Raw genomic sequence first — 27434 nt, 5'->3', positions numbered from 1 at the left:
AATAGTTTTTTACTTTCCATTTTATTAATTTCTCCTTTAATTTTTAAAATTTCTAATTCCGTATTTGATTGGGGATTTTTGATTTGTACTTTCTCTAATTTTTTTAGTTGCATGTTCAGTTCATTTATTTCCTCTTTCTACAATTTTCATATAAGCATTTAGAGCTATAATATATCCCCTGAGAGTTGCTTTGAATAAATCCCATAAGTTTTGGTATGTTGTTTCATTATTATCATTATATACGATAAAATGGTTAATTCTTTCTAAAATTTGTTTTTTGGTCCACTCATTTATTAAGATGAGGTTATTAAGTTTCCAATTTGATCTGGGTCTATATCTCCTTGGCCCAGTATTGCATATGACTTTTATTGCATTGTGATCTGAGAAAGATGTATTCACTATTTCTGCCTTTCTACAGTTGATCATTATGTTTTTATGTCCTAGTGCATGGTCAATTTTTGTATAAGTTCCATGTACTGCAGAGATTCCTTTCTATCCCCATTCAGTTTCCTCCATAAGTCTACCATATCTAATTTTTCTAACAATCTATTTACCTCTTTAATTTCTTTCTTGTTTGTTTTATGATTTAATTTATCTAGATCTGATAGCGGGAGGTTGAGTTCTCCTACTACTAGAGTTTTGCTGTCTATGTCTTCCTGTAATTCTTTCATTTTCTCCTCTAAGAATTTGGGTGCTGGCCCTCTGGGTGCATATATATTCAATATTGAAATGACTTTATTGTCTATGGTACCTTTTATGAGGATAAAGTTTCCTTCCTTATCTCTTTTAAAGCTATCTATTTTTGCTGCTGCATTGTCTGAGATAAGGTTTCCTACCCCTGCTTTTTTTACTTCAGCTGAAGAAAAATATATTTTGCTCCAACCTTTTACCTTTCCTCTATATGCATCTCTCTGCTTCAAATGAGTTTCTTGTAAGCAGAATATTGTAGGGTTCTGGTTTTTAATCCACTCTGCTACTTGCTTACATTTTAAGGGAGAGTTCATCCCATTCACATTCAAGGTTATGATTACTAATTCTTTATTGCCCTCTGTGCTATCTTCCCTTTGTTTGTATTTTCACCCTTCCCCCCCCTCTTTTATCCATATTCCCCAGTATTTTGTTTTTCAATACCACCCCCTTCAGTGTGTTTGCCCTCCTATATCACACCCTCCCCTTTCTTTCCCCTTTACCTGTTCCCTTCCCTTCCTTTTGTTATTTCCCCTTATTTCCTCCACTCCTGTTCCCTTTCTCCATCCCCCCTCCCCTTTTCCCCTTTTAATTCTTTAAAGGTTAGATGTTTTATAAATTAACTGAGTATCTGTAGGTTGACTTTAAGCCAAGTCTGATGAGAAGAAGATTCAGGTGTTTCTCCTCTAATCCCTTCTTCCCCTCTATTACCATTGGTATTTTGTACCTCTTAGTGTAATGAGATTTGTCCCATTCAATCCCCTCCCTCCTCCTGTCTCTTTCCTGTCCCCCTTTTTAGGGAGGTAGTGTATTTTTTTTAGATCATTCTATCTAAGTCATAGAAAATTCTGAATGCCTGTCCCTTCTAATTCAGTATATTCTGTTGAATAGAATCAAAATTCCTGAGAGTTATTAGAGTCTTTCTCCCCAGTGGAATTAAAACCAGTTACATCCCATTAGATATCAGTCTCATGGATAGGTCATGGATGTCCATCATTTCTGGCTAGGTATATTCTCTCTGTTAGAGTTACACTTCTCAGGATGTATAAGAGTCTCTACCCCCGCCCAAGCTGGGATATAGCCAGTTTCAACTTACTGGATTGCATTTTTTTCCTTTTATCTCCCCCCCTTTTTTACCTTTTCATGTGTGTCTTGAACCTCCTGTTTGATATCCAAATTTTCTGTTTAGCTCTGGTCTTTTCATCAGAAATTTTTGCAATTCTTCCATTTCATTAAATGTCCACCTTTTTCCCTGGAAGGGAAGGCTCAGCTTTGCAGAAAAGTAGATTCTTGGCTGCATTCCAAGCTCCCGTGCTCTTTGAAATATCTTGTTCCAGGCCCTGTGATCCCTTAATGTTGATGCAGCCAGGTCCTGTGTGATCCTTACTGTGGCTTCTTGATATTTAAATTGTTTCTTTCTGGCTGCTTGCAGGACTCTCTTTTTTATTTCACATTTCTGGAATTTGGCCACAACATTTCTTGGTATTTTCATTTTAGGATTTTTTTCTGGTGTGGATCCATGTACTCTTTCAATAACTACTTTGCCCTCTGATTCCATGATATCAGGGCACTTTTCCATCACTAGATACTGTAATATTACATCCAGGCTTTTTTTCTCTTCAATGTTTTCAAGAAGTCCTATAATTTTCAGGTTGCCCCTCCTCGATCTATTCTTGGTTTTGTTGATGAGGTATTTTACATTTTCTTCTATTTTTTCAGTTTTTGATTTTTGTTTAACTAACTCTTGCGGTCTCATGGAGTCATTAGTTTCTATAGACTCCATTCTTTTTTTTCGGGGAGGAGTTTTCTTCATTAACCTTTTGGAACTCTTTTTTCCAATTGGTCAATTCTAATTTTGAAAGACCTTTCCATTTGACCAATTGAAGTTTTAAGAGAATTATTTTCTTTTGGCACTTGCCTGATTGAGGAGGTGAGAGAATTATTCTCATTTTTTATTTGTCCAGTTGATGATCTGAGAGATTTATTCTCCTTTAGTATTTCTCCAATTGTGCTTTCTAAAGTTTTGTTTTCTTCTTGCTAGGTCTTAATTATCTCTCCCAAATTTTTAAGCTCCTTCCTTATTTCTTCAAGGAAGACTTCCAGCTGTTAATCTGGTTTGTCAAGGGCTGATTCTCCCTCTGAGCCCATTCGGCCAAAGCTACTGCGAGAGACAAATCCTGAGGTAGATGTTCTTTTACCTGGCTTTTCTTTCTGGGTTTTGTGGGTCAGATTTCTTTTAAGAGGTTCGTTTTCTGTGATAGATGGGGAAAAGATCAGGTGACTTTAGAATTGTGCCTGTCTTCTCTCCGCCATCTTGGCCAGAAGTCCCAAAAAAGTTCAACTTTTAATAGCATTGTGTATTTAGTGAACCAGGAGCTGGCCTTGGAGAAAGGAGTTTGTCCCTCTGAATTTGCCTTCTAATCTTTCAGCATCCCAAGTCACTAAGAAAATAACCTACAAGCTAAAATATAAATATAAGCCAATACTATAAATTGCAGAAATGTTGATATGTCTCAGTGGGCTTCCTTCACTGATGAAATCTCAGGTTCAGACTATCTCAAATAAATTATGGGTGTCAAGAATAAGTCTTAGCAAAAGTAGAGAGAAATGAGGTGAAAGGGTGAAATAAGGAAAAGGGTGGGGGAAATCCAGTGAGAAACATTACAAACAGAAAAATGGAAAATGCCAAATTATTTTATTTATTCCCTAGTCAGCTTCCACGGGTCTTATATTCAAACCATTACAGAAAACAGTCTGCAATTTTAGGACTTTCTGATGACAGTGAAGAAAAAAGAAGTCAAATGTCTTTTATGTCATTCATTCCCTTGGCCAGTCTTACAATCACCAAGAACCTTTGATCTACTGTTAGATGTAATTCAAGAAATTTCGTAAGCTTCTATTATGGGTTTGAGTTGATTCATGATTTCCTTGTCTGGAATTTTGATGTTAAAACCCATCATCTTCATAACAGATCCTCTAAAATCTAAGAGCTACAGAAGGGAAAAGTCACGCAAAAAAAGAAAAGAAAAATTGGAATCAGTGGCACAGGATTTTTGATATTCATTTAAGACAACTCCACAAGAGAGAAACTATTTTATGAACAATGGTAACATATAACATCAAACCAGCTTTTAAACAAGTTCCTCAAAAAGTGTTCTTTTCTGGTATTAAGTCTCCTTCAAATGATACTGCATATATATATATATATATATATATATATATATATATATATATATATATATATATATATATATATATATATATATATTTCTTAATGTCTAATTCAAAATTCATTAGGCATCTTTACTCTATGCCCAATAGTAGAATTTTTGCTATAGTAAATATAGTCTCTCCAAAAAGTCTTATGGCAGTTTTAAGTTTTAATAATAAAAAATAATATAAAAAGACGCATCTTTTAACATGACATTTTTTCCTAGTTACATATAAGGGCAATAATTTATGCTCATGTTTTAAAATTTGACTTCCAAATTTTACCCCCTCAGTTCTTCCCTTACCTCTTCCCTCCCTTAGATGATAAGCAACTTCATATATATGTTCATATATGTTCAATGAGGCACAACATATTACCATATTAGTAATGTTGTAAGTAAATCACAGACCTAATGGGGAAAAAACCGTTAAAAAAATAAGGTGGAAAATAATATGCTTTGATCTGCATTCAGATTCCATAAAGTTCTTTCTCTGGAGGTAAATAGCATTTTTTCATCACAAGGCCTTTGGCATTGGCTTGCATTGCACTAATGAGAATAAGGTGTAAAATCTCAAATCTATTCAGACTTTTTGAACCCCTGTATAGAACCTCCTCCTGTAGTGTGTCATCTAGAAGGAACTATATGGAACACAAGCAATTGAATACCCATCCTTTGCCAAGTTTTGTTCAGTCTAACTCAAAATCTGTTTTGCATCCTCTTCTCTTTATTCATGAACCCACTAACCTCATCATCTCCAATACTGTAAGAGTGTCTTAATTAGTTTCCTGGCTTCCATTTCTTCCCTCTTCCAATCTATCCTTGACACAGTTCACAAAACAAGTCTTCCTAAGGCTATCACTATCTCTATCACTACCTTTCTCAAAAATCTTCAAGTTTCTTTTTGCATCTCTCTTACAAAACCCTTTCCTCTAACAAAATCCATTTTTAATGGACATTCCCCCTTCAAATTACCTTATATTTGCTCATCTATCAAAAATGCTTTGCCCCACTTTTGTTCAGTCATTTTAGTCATGTCCAACGCTTCATGACACCATCTGGGCTTTCCATTTCCTTCTCCAGCTTGTTTTACAGATGAGGAATTGAGAGAAACAGGATTAAGTGATTTGCTCAGGATCACACAGCTAGCTGATAAGTATCTGGGGTGAGATTTGAGCTCAGGAGATAAGTCCTTACTTCAGGCTCATAAGTCTCTCTGCCACCCAGCTGCCTTATGTCCTCCTAGTAAAATGCAGTGTGACTATATATAGTAGTTGATTAATGTTTGTTGAATTGAATAATACTAGGCATCATGAGTGCATAAGAAGAGTACTCAGTATCATGAAATATTTTAATATAAAATGGACTGATTTTTTTTTTACGTTTTTATTTACTGAAGTTAAAAACTATTGGTACAGACTATTGTCAGTAGATTTCTAAAAATATTGAATTAGATATTAAGGAATATATCTGAAGATACAACAATTTGTGGAGACTTTTTAAAACTAAGAAAGAACAGATTTTTTAGTAAACCGTAATATGAGAGATAAAGAATCCTTGAAAAATAAAGATTTCCACAGTAATTGAATGAGACTATAATACCCTAAGCAACAAATATGAGGAACTGATTTTTACTCACAATACTAAATTGTGACTAATCCTTTAGACATTACTTTTATATAAAGGTTCTTGTTAGAAAGTATGGAGGGAAAGTACCTGTCTTCCTCATTTTACTACTTCTTGAAGTATTCTTTACTGTATATAACTCATTAGTAACAGCTTCCAGCATCTGATAAGCCCTTTCTTTGTCTTCTCTGGCTTCTGGCAGTGTAGTTTAATCTTGTTTTCAAATTCGTCACCTTTTTAGATGCTTTCTCTTTAATTGTTTCAACCTTTTGTAAATATTTCTGGAGTTTTTCAATAGTTTTGTCCGGAGGGGTAGGAAGAGAACAATTATGATTCTGGCATTAATATTTAAAAAGCAAATAAATAAAAGGGGAAGGGAACAAATATTTCTTAGTATTTACTAAGACCAAGGCTCTGAGCTAACTAAGTACTTCGAAAAATCATCTCATTTAGAAATGCAACTTAAAACAACTATGAGGAACCACCTCACAATCAAATTGAATAAAATGACAGAAAAGGAAAATGATCAATGTTAGAGAAATTGTGGGAAGATTAAGACATTAATGCCCTGTTGTTCAAGTTCTAAACTAATCCATTAAATCCAATGAGCAATATGGAACTATTCCCAAAGAACAATAAAACTGATCATAGTGGCCCCTCTCTCCTATCTTGATATTTGTGCCATTTTGTAAAGCTCTCTGTCCTTTTTTTTTTTTTTTTTTTTGCAAAGCAATGAGGTTAAGTGGCTTGCCCAAGGCCTCACAGCTAGGTAATTATTTAGCATCTGAGCCTGGATTTGAACTCCTGAACTCCTGACTCCAGGAATGGTGGTCTATCCATTATGCCATCTCCTCAACCCAAGTTATCTTAATAAAAAGATCATTTTATTCACTGTGGACTAAGTATTCGTGAGCCATTTATAACAATTTGGGTGCCCACACTCAATATTAATGTAAATCTCTTTATCTGATATTTTCCAGGAAGAACATATGAAAATAATGCAGGAAAATGGCTTGATTTCAAGTCCACTTTCTTAGTGTGATTTTCTGTGGAAATATCTCAAGGGATTTCTGGGAAGACTGTCCTGCAGTTGAGAGTGATTAAAATGTCTGGGAGTAGAAGCGACATAAAGGAGTGATTGCAAGGGTGGCATCAGTGACCAGAACTACCTGGACTGGCTGAGAATTTCTTCAGGTGAGAAATTTACCCTGAAAGACAGGCCAGAGAATAATAGGGTGCCCTGAAGGAGGGGAATTTGGGTTCCCTCTCCAGGAATTTCCCCAAAATCATAAATGGGGAAGGCTGCCTCCACACTTGAGGTGCAAGGAACCACTGGCTGGTAGCTGGAAGCCAAGGAAGGAAGACGATTAGATCCAAATGTTGTGTGAGTGATTTCCAATGTTCCAGAGGGAGTATATGTATTTGTACTTTGTCCTGTCTTATGCAATTGTCTGTTTTAGGTATTTCTGAGTCTGGGGACTCCATCTAAATTTTAAACTGAGAGAACTGTTTCAGAAGGTAGGGCAAGAGGAAGTAAGTCTGCAGTGTTCCCCTGTGGAGCTCAGCCCATCCCACACTGAGGTGGGAGCTATGCTGATGGGTTGAGTTAAAGAGAAAAAAAAAACTGTGGTTTGAGGACAGGTTAGAAGGGAGAAAGAATGTTTAAGGGAAAGATTGAGAAGTTATAGTAGGGAAGATTTCTTATTCTTATGACTGTCTGGGAAAAATTCCATATTTTCTCATTGGGAGGGAGGAAGGAGGTGTTGGTTGGGGAAGGGGATGGTAGACTGGAGGCAAGGCAGTCTTGATCCCATCTGACATTTTGTTAAGACCTGAACTCTAAATTAAATCCGGCTGAGGTGTGCCTCACCCACATTGTGGTGGGCAAGAGATATCAAGTACTGAAGCCTTAAAAGGAAAGAGACCCCACCACAGACAAGATATGTGACTGGGAAAGGAAGGGAATATAAAATCCATGGGTTAGGAGTCATATTTTTGAAAGGACATCATATTTAATGAATTTCTCTGCTCTGGCTATATGGCCTAAGAGTGATGACTTTCACCATGTTTCTGAACTGGAGTTTTGGTAATCACTGTGAGGGTTTTAAAAGAACGTTATTAGTTTTGTTACATTCTGACAAAATTTGTACAGAATGGGAGGAATTAAATAATAACCTATACTGTTAAATTGGTTTGGGATTTTAAACTGTATTGAAACACCTTTGGGTTAAAGGAAAATGGTATTAGGTTAACTAAGAAGAAAATATATGTAAGCCTGTGTGTTTATATGTACATATATATATATATATATATATATATATATGTATATATATATATACACACACACACACACACACACACACACACACACACACATATATATATATATATATATATATATATAAATGTATATACATACATACACACATATACATAAAACTAAGAAGAAAACCGAGGTTATTAGGGAAATTTACTGATTTCTTTTGGGACAAATCTCTAGTTCATTTTAATGCTAAGCCTAATGCTAACAATTACATTTTTATATTGGATGGAGTTTTTGGAATGTAAATGCTGGATTCTCTGTATAAATTACTCAAACTAAACTGTTAGAAATTTAGTTGTATTGCTTTGGGGTTTTAAATGTATCATATGTATGAGATTGGATCCTGAGAGGCTCTGGGTAAAGAGGTCTGGAAGACAAAAGTATAAAAATAGGAGGGTAAACATTTGGCTCTTGTTCTAAGGGAAATGAAATGTTTAAATAAGAATTTTATGTTTCATGTAAATTAACAATGTATGTTCAATTTTAAAGAAGTTAATAATGTGAACCTTTCTCTTGGTAACTGCAGACAGGTTATGTGGGGGCTCTGAAAAAATAGCAATTGTGTAGTCCTACCGTCAGATAACGTATTGATGAGTAAGATGTATTTCTCAGTTATGTCATATTCTTTTGTAACTGCAAAGGGTTTATATTTGCAATATTTAGTTAGCTCTTGTGAATATATGATATTTAAAATATTGCAATGTTATGACTGGGGATTAACATATAATTTTCATTCCAGGGAAATAAGTAAATTATCAAAAATTATGACCCCTTCTGGTATGGCTCTGTGGGTTCATGAATACTGTACTAATGGAAGGATTGTTTGTACAAGGTAGTAATTTGTGTGGTATTCTTAATTGTTGTTTTATTATATTGGAATTAATAATACATGTTTCAAATTTAGTTACCCAAGATGTTCTAATGCTTTTAAAGAATTCTGAAAAGTATTTTTGTTTCTTAGGGGGGCAGCTTGGTGGTAGAGTGAATAGAGCATTGGTCCTGGAGACAGGAGGACCTGAGTTCAAATGACAACTCAGACACTTAATGTTGACCTAGCTGTGTGACCTTGGGCAAATCATTTAACCGCAGTTGCCTTGCCAAAATAAAAATAGTAATTTCTTTGTTAAGGATGGCTAGTAGCTAAACAAGTTTATGTACAGAAATTTCTAGCTATATAGAAATCTGAATTAGGAATATTTTTGTTATGTACATGTGTATGTATACACATATATAATATATATATATATATATATATATATATATATATATATATATATTTTCAAAAATGGTGGTTTGCTTGGAAGTAAAAGCACCTATGTAATATGAGAAAAATAAATACAAGGAGGATAATTTGAGTTTTTATGTGACAATATTTAGCTTAGGCAATCTCCTGGTCAATGGAGGCATTTATTTGTTGTAAAATACAACAGGCTACAAGGAGGGTTCTCTAACTGAGGGGAATTTGATACAGCATCTTTTTATAGAGATAGAGTAAATATGATTTCAGACAAAGGGATGCCTCTAGTAAGAGGTAGAAAATGAGACCTGTAGGACCAGTCATAATTAGAATACCTTGTTTTAGCCAAGACCCAAGGAGAACACTCAGAGCTTTAAGGAGAGGTTTCATTGATTGGGACTCCATTAAGGCTATAATTGGAATTTGTGAATTGTAGTCTCTGAAAATTTTAATTAGGTAAAACAATTGTTTTAGATCACAGGACTTTTAAACAATTTTCAATTTTTATGTCAGATAGTAGGATGGTCAGCAAAAGGACATGCGACTGAGTCAATGTCATGTTCTTGGAGTCAAAGAAGCCAATGGGCTAAAGAGGTCAGAGGTATGTAGTCAAAGGGGCAGCTTCTCAGTATAGCCTGAGATTGGACCCTTTTAACTTGATTTTCCCAAACTGACATTTGGATAATGTCTTACCTGAAAGAATAAATCAGCCATAGGCATTCAACTAGCCACATGACCTCTGCCTAAACACTGACATTCAATACTTATATCTATAAAGGAAGTTTCCTTTAATGTCCTGGATCTTTATAAAGTTACTAAGCAAATCAGAAAAAGGAAGTTTTAGGTGAATTGGATCTAATAGCCAGAGATAGGTTAGCTGTGTGGCTCTGACCCCTGCTATCAGCTACAAGTTAAGATAGGAATTAAGTTTCCTTAATTTTTATTTAGAGGGTATATTTAGGAAAGAAGAAGAATGGGAAATCCTTAGGATAATTTTGAAGGTCTAGTTTAAGGAAAGGAATGTGAGTCAGATAAGCACACCAGGAAAAAGAAAATGTGAGAATATTTTTTGGGAAACAATCATTTTGTTTAAGGATGTTTGAGTCATTACTGTAATGAAAGCAAAGGTTTGGGATGATTGTTGTATGTATTTGTTATAAGCTTTAGGCGATATGATAGTTCTCCTTGGGAGTTTGCTCATGTAGTAAAATACTTAAGGAAGTTTACTGTGTTAAAGTGAAGTATGTGTGTCAATATGGCAGCAAGGCAAAATGTAAATTGTAATAACCTCCAGAATCTACTTGTCTTGTGATGAAAATATGTGTTCTGATCTGAGTAAAATGTTAAGCAGGTTCTTTAACAGAAGACAAGGTCTCAACAAGCCACCTGAGTTGGAGAGGACCATTTTCAAGCAGATTCAGAAGATGCAGAAGCACTTTGGATATCTCCAGGGGAGAAGAGAAGAGAAGGAAAGATGATGGGCCAATTCATCTCCACCATCTCTTGCCTACATGTATATTGTGTAGTCAATATACAGTTTATAACCCGTAATTTCCCATTGATTATAGAAGAGTGATACCTCTTCCTTATGGAAAGGAGAAAGAGAGGCAAGGTGAAGATGTTCTCCATTGAGAGAAAAGGAGGGAGGTGGCATGATTATATCCTACATTATATCCTATATCCTATCTAGGGAGAGTCCTATCTCTGATTTGTAGAATGGGGTATTAGTAATGGTGGGAGGAGAATCTAGCCAACAGAAGTCAATGCTCAGTCTTTTGCTGTGGCTAACTGTTGGACTCGCAGTAGCCCACAGCAGTTTGAGAATTGGCCTTCGGTGCCAGTTCCCCTTCTGTCCAGCCTGGATTCTCAGTTCCTTGTCAGAGGTGCACTGTGGCTCAGGATTTTCATTCAGAAGAGAGAAACACCAGTGGCATATGACTGAGTCAGTTCAGGGTTACTATTGTTTATACCAGTCTGGCCAGGATATTTTCCTGGGCTTTAGCAAATATCTGTGGACCTGTCCAGAAGCAGGGTACAAATATTCTGGACTGTACAACTAAAGAGACAGGTGGACTGAGACTCATGTGAGACATAATGATGTTATCTGGATGCCTTGTAAAGATGAGCAAACTGGGGGACTTGTTAAGGGAAACTTTGATCATGAGGACTTGCAAGGAAATGCAGAAATGGCTATTTGCAAGAAACAATAATTTAAGAAACATCACTTAGATATATTAGCTATTCTTGGGGTTGGTCTAATGGCACACATCAAGGATTTATTTTGATCAATTTTTGGAGCCAAGAAGATCTATCTAAAGACATTGGTATAAAAACTAGCCAGTGGAAGGAAGTTACAGCACCTTTGGAATATATATATATATATATATATATATATATATATATATATATATATATATATTATCATGATGATTATATGGCATATTTAAGAGGGCCCCTTGAAAGTAAGGATGGACAGGAATGTCCATTAGTTGCAAACAGGAAAGCTATATTCCTGGAAGGTCTTCCAGCACTAAAGGAACATTATTGGATTTGTGGGACTATTGCTTACACCACTTTATCAATAGGGTTGGTCAGGTAATTGTTATCTAGACTTAAGGGTCTACTATCTGGGTACAGGATGGGAGTTATGGCTATGGTACCCCAATTTATATCCTCTTTAGATTCTAAACTATAGTGGAAAAATTACTAATTAGATAGGAAATATGAGTGTTTGGGGGTCCACTAAAAAGTAAAGGGAGGATTGTCAGTTTACATTACAAAGACTAGGGTCTCCTTATATTGTTGCCTACAGGCAGTTACTGAGTTAAAACTTTTAGATTTCATTTGCTCAAAAACAGCCCCACCTAGACTTGACCTTCTCCTTTGTGCTTGCTCAAGCAGATCTAGTTGTTCTTGCTCATTAGTATGATGATGGGGGGGATGTATAGGAACCAAAGTATCAATTAGTTTTGAGACCCCCAGCCTATGGTTGGCATGAGGGGGCAGGAACAAAACCTTTCAAACTGCATAAAAGACCTTCCATTTCTGGAATTTCTTGCCCCTCTCTCCCATCTTCACAGGTATGCCACTTTGTTAACATATCTTAATTTAAAAAACACATTTAAAAAATAATGATCATACCTTTGATTCAGCAATACCAATACTAGGCCTATATCCAGAAGAAACCGTAAAAAATGGGAAAAGTACCATATCTTCCAAAAATTCATAGCTCTTTTTATAGAGGCAAAGAATTGAACATTGGGGGGATACCCATCAATGGGGTAATGGCTGAGCAAGTTATGGTAAATGAATGTTATGGAACAGTATTGTTCTATAAGAAACCATGAATGGCCAAACTCTAGAGAAGCATGGAAAGAATTATAGGAACTGATGTTGAGTGAAAGGAGCAGAACCAAGAGAACATTTTACAAATTAACAACATTGTGAATTGATCAACTTTGATGGACAGAGCTCCGCTCATCTTCAGAGCTAAGACAACTATGAGAGACTTGTTATGGACAATACTATCCACATTCAGAAAACAAAAGCAAACCAGAACAAAAAACAGCTACAGAATCTGAATGAACACTATGTTCGCCTTTTAAAAATTTCTCTTATATTTTTCCTTCCTATTCCATGGTTTTCTTTCTTTTCCTTCAGTCCTAATTAGTCCTACTGAAAATGACAAATGTTTTAAACTTATTAAATACAAATTACATGTACAATGCTCACTTGACTGCTGCTGAAGGGAGGGGGTGGGAAGGGAGGATAAAAGAAAATCTTGTAACTTATAAATATTTATGTGGATGAATGTTGAAAAACTTTCATAACATGTAATTGGAAAAATCAAATAAGAAATAAAATAAAAAATGTTCTCATTTGATTTTCACAGCCACCTTAGAAAGTATACTTGAATAATATTTCCCTTTTACCATAAAGGTGGAACAGAGGGTAGTTAGTGCCAGGGATCACACAGCTAGAAATTGTCTAAGGGTGAATTAGAACTCAGGTTTCCCTTACTCCAGGGTCAGAGTTTTAACCATTGGTCCATCCTATTTGGGAGCTCAAATGACATCATTCATTGGACAAATAACACAAATTAGTCAATGAGTCTACTCTCAGTGAAAAAGAATATAGAGCATTGCTGTCTCATGACAAAAGTTCAATACAAAGTATGAAATGAGGTCCCGGTTTCAAAAAGCTTATAATCTGTGCTAGCCACACATAGAGAAACCAGGGGGAAAATCTGACCAGGTTGTTGCCAGTGAACTGATCCATAAGTGTTTAATAGAAGCCACTATTCATATAGAACTTTACATTTGTGATCCACTTTAAATCTCACAACAAAACATATTACGTAAGTAGAGTACAGGTGTGGCTGCCCCATTTTACAGTTGAGGGAATTGAGACAGGAGACTTTCCCATGGTAATTCAAACAGAATTCTGCCAACTCCAGGTCTAGCCCTCTATGGATGGTGCTGCCTCTGAATTGAATGGCAATAATTGGCTTAATGTAGAAGTTGATTGGGGGAGCCTACAACTGGGATATTCAGGAGAGAACTTCAGCAGACAAAAACAATAATTTGAAAATTTTCCCAAAAAATTAAGAGAAGAAAGGGAACCTGTTTGCTTAAATGCAATAGAGAGACTTTGAAATCATGAGACAAAGACCCCAACTGAGTTTTTGAAATAACTTCACTTACTTTGAGGTAGTTTACTCTCCTTAGTTGAGTTTTCATGATTTGATTTGACAGTTTCATGTCGCTGAGATCTTTCTGAATTTTCTGCATCTTTTCTTCCAGTCTTAGAGTTGCCATGTTCGGCAAGCTCTTTTCAACTGCCAACAGAATCTGTTGTCTTTTTTCTTTCTCTAGCTTCTGGAACTTCTTGTCCAATGCTTCTGTCTGCAAAGGTTTCACTTTGTTTTTTTATTCTTTGAATTTCTCCCTACATCAACAAAGGAACTAGTCTTAAAATACTTAATGATTCTGGGATTACCCATACTGGAGCCACAGTTGATTAGTAAGTCATTTTTTTTTAATCTAAGTTAAATTCATTAACAAAGACAAGGAAACTACATAAGGTACTAGAGAAGGAATAAAATGACCTGGATTTTGAGTCCCAGATTTCTACCTTAGATTCAGTTTCCTCAACATTGAAATGCAAATCAGAATCCTTGTACTCCCTAGCCCACAGCGTTATTATGCAGATCAGAACAAACATTTATATTAAGTGCTTTTTAATAGGAAAGTCATAGTTATATCTAAGCCATAACTTCTTGTTGTTGATGTTTTTGTGTACATTTATCAAAAAGTATCCAAATATTGGTATCATTGACATGAAAACATCCTTTAGTTTGATTTGGATGAAGTGTTAATTCCAATTACTGGATCTGACAAAGGAAGCAATGCTTTTCTTACTTCTGTTGTCAGTGAAGTGGGCACTAAGACAGGGACAAAATCAAGGAGTCAAACTAAGCCCAGACTCATGAATCTGAGGCCCAGGCTTTGTCTGGGCCTAAATAGACTAGATTCAATCTAGGGAATAACAAAAATCATTTTCTCATAGATTCAGCTTGCTTTCTCTTGCACTCAGGTTGCTTCTCCTCCTATTGGTTCCAAGGAAATCTCAGCATGATATGTGAATATAACAAACATCTAGTTCTCCACAGATATGAATAAAAGCACTCAAGATAAGAAATGTATACTTTAGCCACAGGATAATTTTTGTACAACATCTCAGAAAACACAGAAAGGACTCACAGTAGTCCAGAAATAAGCTCTACAATTTTTCTCCTCCTCTAATGAGTTCTACCTTTTCTCTAGGCTTATTATTATCCAGATTTATGCAAGTTCAGCTGTTAGCCACACCAAAAGAGTTGGCATTGACTTCTGTTGGCTAGATTCTCCTCCCACCATTACTTACTAATACGCTGTTCTCTAAATCAGAGATAGGACCATCCCTAGATAGGATATTGGATATAATCATCCCACCCAATGGCCTCCCTCCTTTTTTCTCAATGGGGAACATCTTCACCTTGCCTCTCTTCCTTATGGAAGTGCCACACTTCTAGAATCAAGGGGAAATTACAGGTATAGACTGTATACTGTCTACACAATGTGGATAAGACTCCATGAGAGAGGAAAGTAACTTGGAACTATGCAGAGGGAAATATACTAATATTCTTCTTTCAGCCCTTGATACCCAGAATAAAATCCATAGTGAAGGTAACACTTCAGGTTTCACTCCTGGAGGTGGATTCTAGATAATAGACCTACAATGACCAGTTACACAAAATACTATCAGGGGTCAAAGTTCAAGTATTTATTCCCCTATATTCTGGGGTAAATTCCACTGCTTCCATGCATTTGGCACTCTTTTCAAATTAAGATAATCCCAAAGCCAGGAAATGATGTTTTCTTGCTAAAAATCTGGACGGTGGGAATCATGATACCCAGATATTTCCTTCTCCTCTATTTTACCTTCGGGTCTGGGACTTTCTTCTCCAGAAGTGTTTTGACAGACAAAGGAACTCATGTGCTTTTGGCTCAAGAGAGACATAAATATATTCCTGGGGGAATTATATCCTCCCTCGCTCCCTGCCCATCATTACCTGGTCACCAGCAGGATTCATATTCTCTCTATTAGACCAGGCTATACTCTGAAAAGGAGGAAATAAAGGAACAGGTTGAATATGAGTTTGAAGACTCTATTTAAAGTCCAAGACAATGGAATTCTACCAACCCTTGGAACTCTGAATGCTGTAAAGTGGATGATATGTAACGATATGTGACTTCATTGAAAATGACTCTCTTCTAGTTATTTGCATGCCGTGTCCCCTTTAGCCTGTGAGCTGAGGGAGAACTGACCAATGAGAGCCTTAGGGAGCCTGTGCAATGTGCCTTACCTGCTGCAATCTCTCAGAGGGAAGCTGGGAGAACCTGCTTCTCATAGAGACCCCTACTCTCTTCTTCAGAGCTTGTCCAGGCTCAGCAAACAACCATGAAGGAAACTGCATCCGTCAGAGTATAATGTTCATCCTTACAGTGATGGGCACTCATTGGCCAATTCATCATTTCTCCAGTAATGCTTTCTATTAAGTAATGTTCTTTACTATATACTCCCATATAGTTGTTATTATGAACTGAAATTCCACCTTTAGATAATCTATCTTATAGATCTTCTTTTAAAATTACATACAAATGAAATTACAAATTACAAAAATCAAAATTATATCTAAAAATCAAATATGTTTATAATTAGGAAGTTGGAACAAGGGCTTTCTGCTAACATCGGCACAAAATCAGGAATATGGGAATTAAACATTTTTTTTCATTCTCTCCCCTCCCAGTCCCTTATAATGTGAAAAATAATGTTATTTTTATGAACATTGGTTAAAATTGAAGTCATTGATATAATTTTTAAAATATTAATTTTTCCTTGACATATACATCTAGAACCCTTACTTTCATTTTGTCTAAATTCCAATTTCCTTGAAATAAATCATCAGTGGCAGATTTCCCTTCTGAGCACTTTAGCGATTTCTTTTGCTCCAGAAACTTTTCTTCACTTTGTGATGAGTCACATACAACCTCTTCAAAAAGTTGATGAAGTTGCTCAACCTGCCGAGTTCGCAATTGAATCACTTGTTGAAGGACATCGGTTTTCTGCAGGTAAATTACAAAAGTGAGATAAAAAAGTGTATCCCATGTTTGCCTTTAAAAGTCACACTTGCAAATCCAATTATTATAATTGAAATATGGATTTCACTATGCTTTCAAGCCTTTCCTGCAAGGAAAACTGAGGTATATACAGATCATTGGTTGAAATTAATAGGAGAAAAGGAAGGCTGATATGTGAAAACATAATAATTCAATTTCAACCTAATAATGAAGCCAATTAATAAATTTTCAAGTCACCAGAGAACACTCCCCAATGAAAGGACCTAGAATACTGAGCAAAAAACAAGATTTTTTTTTATGGAGGAACTCTGCAACACACATTCAATTCAAAATAAACAACAATATTTCTATGAAACGGAGGTGAAGAAAGAGAAGAAATAACTTTTTGCTATTACAATTTCAACTATTCTGATGAAACTGAACAATTGCTCTCACTTCTTAAAACATTTGATTGTTATATTTTTGGTTTTTTATACAGTATCATCACATATTCACTAGAAATGTTTCCAAGTGACTTGTGGAGATGTCCTCAGAAGTGATATGAACAGAATTACTGGATTTTTAACAATTAGAATTTTAACAATTCCTATCCCGATATGAGAAATGTTAAACTGACTTTAAAGATGTTTGCTCCTTTGTTTGCCTTACTGTTTTGAAATCTCAACAACAGAAAAGAGACATAATTTAAAATAAGGCACATGTATTTCCTAAATTGGGAATCAACTTAGACATTATGAATAGAATATTTTAAACTGACAACTTCTCTGGCAACATACTCACATATTTCCAAGACTGTTCATTCATACTGAGTTCTTGTATCCTTTCTCTCACAGCTTCCTCTGTAGCTGGCACAGTAATAAAGGTGTTGCTTAGAAGAGTAGCAAGTTCACTAATGAAACTCTGGTGCTGTGTCTGGGTAGTTTGAGTTTCCCAGTTGAGGGTGACTGGGCTTTGTGCTATTGTAGACATTTGCTTTTCCTTGTGAATCAAATCATGTTGACATCTGTCCCAAACCTTCAGTTTCTCTGAGAGAAAAATGCTTTCTCTTTCCAACTTCTTGGCCAGGATATCTTCATCATTGTCCTAAAGATGACAATAACATTAAATCTATGTCTTACAAATTGAGTGATTTCCTTATTGCTCTAAGATCAAAGAAGAATATAAATATGGTCACAGACTCTCAATTGAGAGAACAAGTACAGCAGAGTCTTCATTTTCAGAGCTGGAAATGACCTTTGATATCATTTAATCTAATCCCTAGAGTTTAGAGAGGATGAATCAGAGGGCCAGAGCAAGTAAGTAGCAAAAATCAGTGGGTTGGGATGCCAAGGGTCTTGAGTTCAGGACCTATCTTATCTGCTTTGATTTTTTATTTTTGTTATCACACTGTTCGTTATCTGTAAAATCAGAATAAGAATACTTGTACTACCTTCCTCACAGCATTGCTGTAATGATAAAATGACATAATAAGTGTAAAACCACTTTGAAAAGCTCAATGTTTTCAAAGTACTATATAAATGTAAACTATTGTATTGTTCTTCTCACTATTATTTTTAACGAAGAGACCTAAAACTAGCAAGGTAGAGTAAAATATGTCCCAATTTGAAAGGGTTACACAAAGATCTTCAGAAAAGCAGTCCAAAGATCTCCAATTGCTTTTCTGTTGCTTAATATTTTTTTAATCAAATGACTTATATAAAGCTGGAAGAAAATACTATCATACAAGATAGGAGTCTGTAGCCATAAAGATTTTTGTAAGGCAAAACATTAGATTGAATCTCAGCAGATGTAATATAATAGGGAAGAATGTAAAGTCCTGCCATGTGACCTGGAGTCATAGAGATAAGAATTGGTGGGTATGAGTGATCTGCAGCACATTGCAAACAAGGAATTGTGAAGCAGGTGATAGGCTCCAGTCTATCAAGTCAGGTTTGGAACATTGTGCTCAATTCTTGAGGGTCATGTGATATGATGAATAAACTGTAGAATATATAGAAGAAGTCAACCAAGACAATGAAGGAAGGTAAGATCACGATACATGAGGATTTGGAGTATAAAATAATAACGATAACAATAATAATAATAATAATAATAATAATAATAATAATAATAATAATAATAATAATAATAATAATAATAATAATAATAAAACTAAGGTTTATATATTCTCATTATGTGCCGGACACTGTCCTACATATTTTACAAACATTATCTCATTTGTTCCTGAGACAGAAGTTAAGTGATTTGTCCAGAGTCACACAGTAAGTATCTGAGGTGAAATTTAAACACAGGTTTTCCTGACTCAGGCCTAGTACTCCATCCATTTCTCCATCTAACTGCACCTAATTAAAGAGAATAGTCTAGAAAAGAGTGAGAGGGATATGACAGGGGCCCTTATGGATGAAAGTTGCAAAGGAGTCGATTTAGTCTTGTTGTAAGGAAAAACTAATTCTTGTTACTTAAGTTTTCGATTATGTCTGACTCTTTGTAACCCTGTTTGGGTTTTGGGGTTATTTTTTGGCAAAGATACTCTAGTACTTTTTTGTTTCCTTCTCTAGCTCGTTTTACAGATGAGGAAACAGAGACAAATAAGGTTCAATTACTTGCTCAAGGTCACACAACCATTTAGGGTCTAAAGCTGGATATGTACTCAGGGAAATGAATCTTCCTGACTCTAGAACTTTACACTATTCACTATGTCACTCGGCTTCTCTATTTTTGTTGTTAAATTGGTTCTTTAAGCTACTTCATAATAGTGATGATGATGATAATAATAATAATAATAATAATAATAGTAACACTGAAGAGAATAATAAAATGTTTGAATTGTAAAAGTGATTTTTCACCTAATATTTATCTTTATAGCAAAACCTATGACAATAAAGAAAGTATATTTTAAATTCTAATTTTCCAGATAAAAGTATAATGCAAATTGATTTTACTAAGGTAGTTAATATTTCTAGTTAAACACAGACTATAATTCAAATGTTCTCATTCTCAGAGCTTTTTCCACTAGCCTACTCCCTCCTTGAATTATGCCCTATACCACTAGTTTACTATTTCCAAAGGTGCCTGAGAGATGGGAGAATACCTAGGGAAGTTTTTCAACTACCTTCTCCCAAAAGATCTGATTAATTCCTGTGGTGCCACAGAAAAAATTCTAAGGTTCCATATTATGGTAAGGAACATGTCAGCTACTTGTTCTTCAATTGGAAAAGAGAACTCATTGTCACTGGGCAATTGCTCAGTTTTCGACCAAACCAGTTCATTAGATATATGACAGGAGTAAAAATATGGAATAAAATTATTATCTTTCTATAAATTCATTTGGAGTAGAATATTCTTACCTTCTTCATTAAAACCACTGGGGAATCATCTTGCCCTTCCATATGAAAATTCATAAAAGAGGCTACTTTGTATCTGGCATCCACCAACTTTTTTTCCAAGCCAGCTGCTTTTTGTTCTGCCTTTTCTCTTTCAATAAGCTGTATTCTGTGGATGATATTAACAAGTCTTAATCTTATACATTTCTTACATGCTAAGTAGAATAATTTTTTTTCTTTAAAGTAGAACGTTCCATGTTCCATGAGAGAAATGTGGAGCTTTTGCTATCTAAACAGTTGTCAAATTAACCATTTGTGAGGAGAAGCTACGAATAGCACAAGAAATGCCAAGAAAAATAATAAGGTTTCTATTTTAGGGCATGGCTGTCTTGTCTTTAAAAATCTATCGCTCAGAGTCTATTCTACAAGAACTTCTACTGCTCATTTTCTTTCCCATTCAAACTGACAGACTTCTAAGAAAATAGTAATTTGACTTATAGACACAACAACTACTTGAGCACTTGTTGGAAAAAAAAAGGTGAATAGTGACTCACCTTGTACATTTTTAAAAGGTTTTTGCAAGGCAATGGGGGTTAAGTGATTTGCCCAAGACCACACAGCTAGGTAATTATTAAGTGCCTGAGGCAGGATTTAAACTCAGGTACTCCTGACTCCAGCGCCAGTGCTCTAGCCACTGCACCACCTAGCTGCCCCTCTATTTTTTTTTTCATTTAGAATTTGTATGGAAGCCTTCTCCATGCCACATAGAGGGACTGTCCAGTTCCAGACATTGTACTCAGGCAAAAGTTAAGCTGTTAGAAAATGTGGTTTACCTTCTAGAGATGATCTGCCACATAGGGGGTCATTCTAATGATTGTTGCCTTTAAGCAGTCCTTTGCTACTCTCCTTTCACAGTATCTGGACAACCAGAAAGAGTCATCCTTTTCTCCCACCTACTGATCCTTAAATTTATATTGATCTCTTGATTCTAGTTTGGTACCCAAATCAATTTTAGGTTCCTAAGTGTTTTCTCTCCTAAAACAGTGCGGGAAATGGGAGTCTCAGAGGAATAATCAGACTGGTGGATGGTGGGACATTAGCACCACAGAATTAGAAACAGAAAGCTGAATCAATTCAAGTAACTGACTTAGAATCATTTCTAGGCCTCCTCTTCCTTAGCCTTACTATGATTGTAATTCCTGGGATTTCCTCAGGTATTCCTGTTATAAGTAACCTGGTCTGAAATCTACTCCCTAGCTCCACCATACCTTCTACATACATACATACATACATACACACCAAGAAAAAGATAGTGTTACTTCCATTTCCTAACAGCCTAGCCCAGGGTACAGTTTCAAATCTTCCATCTCTAATAGTCTTCAAGAAATGGAATAATCATTTTACATAATGCTGAACCCAAAAGCATGCATAATTTGACTTAATTTAAATGCTATGATTGGTGATAATGTTTTGTTCTTGGAAAATACCATGACATCAGGAAGGCGACGCTCTCACAAGTACATGAATTGGATGCGAATGAGGGAGGGCTGTGCTAAGTCACTGGCCTCACTTTTTACTCTAGAACTTTTGGGGGATCCAGTGGCTGGATATGGATGTGGAAAAATGAAGATGGCCCTGGATGGGAGACAATAAGTGTTAAGTGGACTTGTCCACCACTAGTAAGTATCAAGTGTCCAAGGTCTGATTGGAATTCAGTTCCTCCTGACTCCAGGGCTGATGATGAAATGTCTATAGAATTGAAGCATTTTTAGAGAACTCTTAGACTTTACAAGTTCAATCTCTTCTATTACAGGTGAGGAAAGTGAGTCTCAGAGAGTTAAAGAGACTTGCCTAAGGTCATCAAGCAAGTCAGTAGCGTGACAAAGAGCCAAGTCTCCTCCATCCTGTCAGTGAATTTTTCACCATATCACCCAATGTGGATACCAATTAGAAAACACACCCTACCTTAGATGGGTTTCAAGTTCTTTCACTCTTTCACCTAAGTCCCAGTAGCCTTTTTCAAGGTTTTGAATACTGATATTTTTCAAAGTCTTTATTCTCGAGGCTGAAGCATTGATCTCCTCTAGATCCCTGATATGATCTTTCAAGGTCAGATTCTGGGATGACTGTCTGATATAATTTTCTTTGTACTTTTCTAGTTCAAATTTCATCTCTTTCAATGAAGATTCTTTGATGAGAAGCCTGTTTCGAAGATTCCTTACCTATTTAGGAAGAGGAAAAATATAAAGACGGTATTAACCTTCATACTAGAAATCTTTAACCTTTAATTAGAACTTTTAAAAATTAATGACTAGAAAGTGGATATTGATATTTATACACTAAATTGTAACCTCCCAGTATCAAAAAAATAATCATATTTTAAAAATAAAATCATGCCAAGCAATGAGATACAAATTCATGAGTGAAGTTAGTCATGTTAACATTTCTACTGTCTATTTCTACCTACTACGGACTGAAAAGCTCTCAAAATTATAGCTTTAATTAACTGAAGCACAGAATCTAGGAGCTGGAAAGTTCGTATCTACTTCAATCTATACTTTCTCCAACTTCTAAATCAAGTTATCATCCAGCCTCAGTTTTAAGACCTTCTTTAAGTTTATCATACTTTTGGCTAACTCTACTAAGTAACAATTTGTTCTATATTTTTATATTAATGCTTTTTATATAAATGTAATTTTATATTAGCATTAAGCCCAAATCTGCCCATCTGTCGCTTCTGCCCATAGCTCCAAGTTTTTCCTTTTAGGGGCCAATCAGAACAAGTCCAATCCAATGGTCACTCTTCAAAGGCTTGAAGAGAATTATCATTTCCTCTATTCCCCTCCCCCAGTTCACTTTCCTTGTATAGCATGATCTTACCATCCTGATTGCCATCATCTAGAGGTACCTCGACCTCATCTATTCATTTCTAAAATGTGTCATCTCGGATTGAATATAATACTCCCGATTTGAACTGAATTTGACTCCGTCCTTCTGGACACTCCTAATGGATCCTACAAAAACTCTGATCTTCTGGCTCTGATCATATATGATAGGACATGCAAAATAAATAGTCCACATTTTAAGGACATTTCCTTCTGTAACAGACAGTAAAGAAAAGGGTATATGTGCTTCTTTGCTCTAATAATAATTAAGATACCATTTATATTCCTCTTACTTTGTGGCTGTGCTAAACACTTTATAGTTATCATCTCATTTGATGCTCACAAAACCCTGGGAAGCAGTTCTGTATTGACAACTCTTTGAGACTGGGGTTTTCTTGGGAAAGATACCGGAGTAGTTTCCCATTTCTTTCTCCAGTGGATCAAAGCAAACAGTGCCTTGCCCTGGGTCACACAACTAATGAGTGTCTGAGATCAGGCTTGAACTCAGGTCTTCCTGAATCCAAACCATTGTTCTGTTCACTGAATCATCTAGCTGTCTCTTTCTCACTGTTAGGATGGCTTAATTCCAAGATATTTGGTGCAGCTTCTGCAAAATAAATAGAAATAATAGAGCAAAGGAATCCCTGTACTTGACATTCCCTCATCCCTGAGTTGTTCTACAACAGTAGCTACCATATATATCAGATGCCACAGAGGATCTATCATCTGAGGCAAAGTACTTCCCTGCCCCACTCCAAGAACTTCTCATTTTTTTCTTTCTCCTCTCCCTGTCAATTTTTTCTTCTTTTCTTTTTTTCCTCTCCCTATCCTGTGTCTCAGGACAGCCAGTTGTATCTTTTCAACATTACTTCATCACATTAGAAGTTATGGACTCCAATTCCAGAAGTTTTATGTGTCATTTAACACTAATTTTCTAAGTGGTGCTATTGTTGCGTCATATTTCCATCTTGTTACAACTGTGTGTGAACCTATTTGGGGTTTTCTTAGCAAAGATCGTGGTTTGTCTTTCCTTTTCCAACTCATTTTACAGATGAGAAACTGAAATAAATAGAGTAAAGAAAAGGGAAGGGAAAAGGAAAAGAGAAGGGGAAAGCAAAAGTTAGAGAAAAAGGAAAGGAAAGGAAGAAACCAAAAAAAGGGAAAAGACTCAAAAGCAAAAGGAAAGGGAAGGAAAGGGAAAGGAGAAAGGAAAGGGAAGGGAAAGAGAAGGAAGAAATGAAGGAACACATAGAAATACTGATAAGGTTCTTAAGGGTCCAAAAAAGAAAGAGAAAGTAATGACATTGTCTAGATCAAATCCCTTCTCAGGAATTTGAGGAAGGATATTTCTAATCTCAAAAAAAATTCTTCTGTGGACTATTAGTGTCCAGTTACAGATATGGCAGAATAATGAGTATAAAACCAGGGAATATATTTCACGAGATATCTAATCCAATCTAGGAAGTGCTTCATTCAAGATCACAGACAGCTAGTTTTTTAGGTATACCCTCCTTTGTAAATTCTAGAACAGATCCCATTACCACGAGGAGGGTAGTTAATATATATCTAGGAGATTATCACTTAGATTATTTGTTTTTGCCAGAACTCTGAGTTCATTGGTAGAAGGAACTCACAGCAAGAAATCTCATCTTTCAATGAAGATCAATACCTTCTTTTCCTGTTCATTCTTAGAGAGGGACATCCAAGGTCACACAACTGGTTGGTTTCTTTCAAAGTAGGGACTACATAAGGATCTTTTTTTTTACATCAAGGTCAATAAATCAAAAAGTATTTACTAAGAACCAGGCACTTGGTTATGGATACAAAGATTAAAGAAATGCCTAAATATAGTGAGTTTACATACATGTACACTATGTCATGATTTCTATTTATAGAGAAAAGTATATTGATTGTATACTTGCAGATGACTTCCATAATGGAAACTTACAGTATAAATTAAGCCAGTCATTCCATGGGCTGCAATGGTCCCAAGTTATAGATTTACTTTTATTCTGGTTAAAGATGACTATGAGCTTTGAACCCAACAATTAACAAAATAGTCACCATTCCTAAATCTGAGATGACTGGGCTCATGTTCATCATTATTAATCAGCCCTGAATTTCCTGTACCTCTGTCTTCAGACCTATCTTTCTTTTCCTTCCTTCCTTTTCTTTTCATTTCCTTCCCCTCCCTCTCTTCCTCAATAAATGTCATTTTTTCTCTCTTTCTTTCTTAAAAATATATGATTTAGTATTTTCAGAGATAAGTACCCCAACCTCTCCCAATTAATTTCCTCTTCTATGGCTACCCCCATCACACCTTTCCTTTTTTGATTTGGTTTCTAATCTCACTCTACAGTAAATAGCAAAGGATGTCCCTTCCTGCTGCACTGTCCTCTCCTCCAATAGCCCCTGGTACAAGATTCACCAAGTTCACTATGAATGACATTTATAGATCTTGAGAGTTGGTCATCTTGAATGTAATAGGTTATTAGAACTCATCCCTGGGGAAAATTTTGAAATCTCTGCTTCCTTGTGTCTGATCAAGTGAAGAAAGTCCTTTAAATGAAGGAAAATTGAGCTACACTGCATTTAGTTGGCTCTTAACTATGAAACCTTAATCTAATTTTTCAGTTCAGATTTCTTTATTAGACTGGGTGTGATCTTGAGAACTGGTAAAAGAGGAGAAAGACAATTTTGCTTTTACTTTTAATTTAAAAATTTTAAAAGAACATTTGCTTTATAATGAGAAAAAGTTCAGGAACATTTTGTTACTGGAAGAATTTGGATCAATTACAAGCATTGTAATACCTAACAGGAAAAATTACCTAAGGACTAGGTTCTTTGTGCCACAGATTTTTATTTCTTTAGATGTATGCAGGGAAAGAAATAGGAGGATATCTTATTACATCTTAAGAAGTCAAGTAGAGAGTGGCAGAGCCAAGATGGTGACAAGAGTGGATCATGTCCTAGGTGCGCTCTCATAAATCTTGGAAACTAAGGAATTTAACCAAATTTTCAAGAGACAAAACCCACAGAGGGACCCAGTGAGGCAGTTCTCCTACTCAAGGTAACCTGGAAAAGAGTAGAAAGGCTCAGCTTCCCGGGATTGGTGGGACATCCTGCCAGAGGGGTGGCCCACCAGAGCAAAAAAAACTTGAGTCTCACAGGGGCAGTTCCAGGACTCTGGGAGCCTGGTCTCCCAGCAGTGGGGGAGTTTCCTGACCTATGCCCTGGGTAGCAGCAGGCACAAATGGGGAACAGCAGGGGGACCTCTGCCAGAGCAAGCACTTGAAGCCCATCCCTCAGGGCACACAGCAAGCAGAGTGGCCACCACAGCCTAGATCCAGGAAACAGAATCAGGTGGAGCAGGTAAGCAGGAGCCCCCAGGGCATGAACCCATTGAATCTAGGGAGGGGAGTGAAGAGAGAGAGAGAGACTGCAGAGCCCTGTCCCTGGAACAGGCCTCTGGGGCTCTGAACACATGCAGATCCTGATCACAGTCTAGGCCCCCCCCCCATAGAACAGCAGGGGCCCCCTCCACCTCAGCCCCGTAGCAGAGGGGGGTACATATTGTCATTCACAGACTAGGAGGGAGGACAGAGCCTCACACACTGAGAACCTTATGGGAGTGTCCCAAAAGATCAGGAGGCACCCCCAAAACAGGCTTAGGCTGGGAAAAATGAGCAAGCAGAGTAACAAGAGGAAGACCATTGAGAAATACATTATCTATGATCCCAAGGAGGATCAAAATACTCAGTCTGAAGATGAAGAAACACAAGCTCCTGCATCTAAAGACTCCAAGAAAAACAAAAATTGGGCTCAGACTATGGCAGAGCTCAAAGAAGACTTTGAAAATCAAATCAGGGAGTTAGAAGAAAAACTGAGAAAATAAATGAGAGAGATGAAGGTAAAACATGAAAATGAAGTCAGCAGCTTAGTCAAGGAAATCCAATAAAAAATGCTGAAGAAAATAGCATGATAAAAACCAGCTGAGTTCAAATGGATAAAACAGTTCAAAAAATTATTGAGGAGAAGAATGCTTTAAAAAGCAAAACTGGCCAAATGCTAAAAGAGATAATAAAACTCTCTGAGGAAAACAAATCCTTAAGACAAAGAATAGAGCTCAGAGAGATTGATGAATTTACAAGAAATAAGGACTCATTACTTCAAAACCATAAAAATGAAAAGTTAGATGAAAATGTGAAACATGTCATTGAAAAAAAAACTGATATGGAAAACAGACTGAAGAAAGATAATTTAAAAATTATTGGAATACCCTAAAGTCATGATCAGGAAAAGAGCCTTCACATCATTTTCAAAGAATTACTACAGGAAAATTGCCCTGATATCCTAGAAGCAGAGGGCAAAAATAGAAATGGAGAGAATCTGCCTATCCCCCCCCTGAGAAAGAGATCCCCAAAATCCAACCCCAAGGAATATTATATCCAAGTTCCTTAAC

The 27434-nt window shown here is 36.1% G+C and overlaps 1 pseudogene; it reads right to left on the bottom strand.

Moving 5' to 3' along the window:
• Window positions 1-3384: 3384 nt before the first annotated feature.
• The window catches only part of LOC141504116 (coiled-coil domain-containing protein 170-like), a 40940-nt pseudogene continuing 16890 nt past the window's right edge, over window positions 3385-27434 (bottom strand).

This window comes from Macrotis lagotis, unplaced genomic scaffold (genome assembly GCF_037893015.1).
Source record: "Macrotis lagotis isolate mMagLag1 unplaced genomic scaffold, bilby.v1.9.chrom.fasta BILBYCTG115, whole genome shotgun sequence".
NCBI lineage: Eukaryota > Metazoa > Chordata > Mammalia > Peramelemorphia > Peramelidae > Macrotis > Macrotis lagotis.
This window is presented reverse-complemented; position numbering and strand designations above follow the sequence as displayed.